We start from the raw sequence: 448 nt of genomic DNA, 5'->3' as shown, positions 1-448 counted from the left end.
TGTACCTTGACTTTATTGTGTAGACTAGGATGGTCTAGAATTCACAGAGACCTGCCTGTCTCTGTCTCCTGTGTCTGTTGTGTTTTAGCTCAGAGGCTAAGTGGCTCCTGGCTATGCCCCATCCTTTTGTTTATGGGGAGAACATTTTGGCCTTCAGCCAAACTTTGATGTAGCAGCCAACCTAGAGCTTCATTTCTGCACAGCATGGCTAACCTGACTTTCCCCCACCTCTCACTCAGGTGTTTTTTTTAGGCTGTCAGCTTGGGTTCTAATTGCTGTAAATTGGGTGCCATTTGTAAAGTTTGGTCTGGTTCTTCCTCCCAGGCCCATGCTCCTAGAAATAAGACTCAGACTCAAATTATATCTACAAATACCGTGGTCATAAAGCTAGGCTCTTCTCTGACTACATCATAATTTAAAATAACCCATTCTGCCATGTGGCTGGTTA

The 448-nt window shown here is 44.2% G+C and overlaps 1 pseudogene across 1 annotated transcript in view; it reads right to left on the bottom strand.

The window, feature by feature from the left end:
• Window positions 1-248: 248 nt before the first annotated feature.
• LOC116094901 overlaps window positions 249-448 on the bottom strand; it is a 1,377-nt pseudogene continuing 1,177 nt past the window's right edge. Inside the window, exon 2 of the transcript XR_004120349.1 lies at window positions 249-294. The product of XR_004120349.1 is annotated as a ubiquitin carboxyl-terminal hydrolase MINDY-1-like (transcript). The remainder of the gene's footprint in view (window positions 295-448) is intronic.

Source organism: Mastomys coucha, unplaced genomic scaffold (assembly GCF_008632895.1).
Source record: "Mastomys coucha isolate ucsf_1 unplaced genomic scaffold, UCSF_Mcou_1 pScaffold17, whole genome shotgun sequence".
Classification (NCBI taxonomy): domain Eukaryota; kingdom Metazoa; phylum Chordata; class Mammalia; order Rodentia; family Muridae; genus Mastomys; species Mastomys coucha.
The sequence above is the reverse complement of the archived record's forward strand: the minus strand, read 5'-3'. Positions and strand labels throughout refer to the sequence as shown.